Source organism: Neovison vison, chromosome 1, assembly GCF_020171115.1.
Source record: "Neovison vison isolate M4711 chromosome 1, ASM_NN_V1, whole genome shotgun sequence".
In the NCBI taxonomy this organism is placed as follows: Eukaryota; Metazoa; Chordata; class Mammalia; order Carnivora; family Mustelidae; genus Neogale; species Neogale vison.
In genome coordinates this window covers 251,299,928-251,302,297 of record NC_058091.1, presented here as the reverse complement: position 1 = coordinate 251,302,297, position 2,370 = coordinate 251,299,928, and positions in this window count along the sequence as shown.

Below are 2,370 nucleotides of genomic sequence, written 5' to 3'. Positions count from 1 at the left end.
ATTATTAATTCCCATTCAGAGTTAATAATTCCATCAGAGCTAAGTTTAAATATACCTTTAATATACAAATGAATAAACTTCGGCAAAAGTACTGTGATTATCAGTTTCTGAGCTTTCTGTTGTGTTGCATTGTCCTGTGTGTCTGTTTTTCTGCCAGTACCATACTGTTTTGATGACAACAACTTTATAATCTAGCTTGAAATTGGAGTGTGGTGACCCCACGTGGCTTAGTCACTTGTTTGCTTTTTTGCTTTCTGTCTTTTTTTCTTTCTTATCAATGAGATTATTTATTTTTACATGGTTTATGTAAATGTTTTTCATTCACTTCTTTTTTATTATCATCATATAACGTGTTATTTGTTTCAGGGGTACAGATTTGAGATCCTTCGTTTTACACACCACACAGTGCTCACCACAGCACATACCCTCCCCATGCCCATCACCAGCCACCCCATTTCCTCCTTCAGAAACCCTCAGTTTCTTTCCTTAGATTAAGTGTCTCTTTGCTTTGACTCCCTCTCTGGTTTCATCTTGCTTCCTTTTTTTTTTTTTCTCTTCCCCTATGATCCTCTGTCTTGTTTCTTAAATTCCACATATCAGTGAGATCATATGATAATTGTCCTTCTCTGATTGACTTATTTCATTTAGCATAATACCCTCTAGTTCCATCCATGTCATTGCAAATGGCAAGATTTCATTTTTTTAAATAAGATTTTATGTATTTATTTATTTGACAGACAGAGATCACAGGTAGGCAGAGAGGCAGGCAGAGAGAGAGGAGGAAGCAGGCTCCCTACTGAGCAGGGAGCCTGATGTGGGGCTTGATCCCAGGACCTAGGATCATGACCCAAGCTGAAGGCAGAGGCTTTAACCCACTGAGCCACCCAGGCGCCCCAAGATTTCATTTTTTGATGGCTGCATAATACTCTATGCTATATATATCCATATAGATCCACTCCTCTGTCAATGGATATCTGGGCTCTTTGCATACTCTGGCTCTTATGGGCATTGCTGCTGTAGACATTGGGGTGCAGGTGACCCTTCGGATCACTACATTTGTCTCTTTGGGGTAAATACCCAGCAGTGCAATTGCAGGGTTGTAGGATAGCTCTATTTCCAACTTCTTGAGGAACCCCCACAGTGTTTTCCAGAGTGGCTTCACCAGCTTGCATTCCCACCAACAGTATAAAAGGGTTCCATTTTCTCCACATGCTCCCCAACACATGTCTTTCCTGGACATATTCATTTTAGCCATTCTGACTGATGTAAGATGGTATCTCATTATGGATTTGATTTGTATTTTCCTAATATCAAGGGATGTTGAGGACTTTTAAAAGTGTCTGTTGGCCATTTGGATGTCTTCTTTGGAGAAATGTCTGTTCATGTTTTTGGCCTATTTCTTGATTGGGTTATTTGTACTGTGGGTGTTGAGTTTGGTAAGTTCTTTCTAGATTTTGGGTATGAGCCCTTTGTCTGATACATCATTTGAAAATATCTTCTCTCATTCTTTTTGTTGATTTTGCTTTTGTTGACTGTTTCCTTTGCTGTGTAAAAGCTTGCTATCTTGATGACATCCCAACAGTTCATTTTTGCTTTTGTTTTCCTTGCCTTTAGAGATGTGTGTAGCAAGAAGTTGCTGTGGCTGAGGTCAAAGAGGTTGCTGCCTTTGTTCTCCTCAAGGATTTGGATGAATTCCTGTATCACATTGAGGTCTTTCATCTACGTAGAGTCTATTTTTTTGTGTATGATATAAGAAAATGGTTCTCCATTTCATTCATGACTATGGTATGGTTTCCTGAGTACAGATCCTTTGCCTCTTTGGTTAGAAGGATTCTTCAGTATCTTATGGTTTTGGGTGCAATTATACATGGATGGACTCCTTAATTTCTATTTCTTCTGTCACATTATTGCTGCAGACAAATACAAATGATTTCTGTGTATTGATTTTATATCCTGCCACTTTATGGAATTCCAGGATGAGTTCTAGCAATTTTGGGGTGGAGTCTTTTGGGTTTTCCACAGAAAGTATCCTATTGTAATAAAGGGTGAGAGTTTGACTTCTTTACTGATTTGAATGCCTTTTTTTTCTTTTTGTTGCTTGATGGCTGAGACTAGGAATTCTGTACTATGTTGAACAATAGTGATGAGAATGGGCATCCCTGTTGTGTTCCTGACCTGGAGGGAAAAGCTCTCAGCTTTTCCCCATTGGAAATGATGTTTTCTGTGGGTTTCCCATAGATGGTCTTTTTTTTTTTTTTTTAAAGATTTTATTTATTTATTTGACACAGAGAGAGAGATCACAAGTAGGCAGAGAGGCAGGCAGAGGGAGAGGGGGAAGCAGGCTCCCAGCTGAGCAGAGAGGCCTGATGC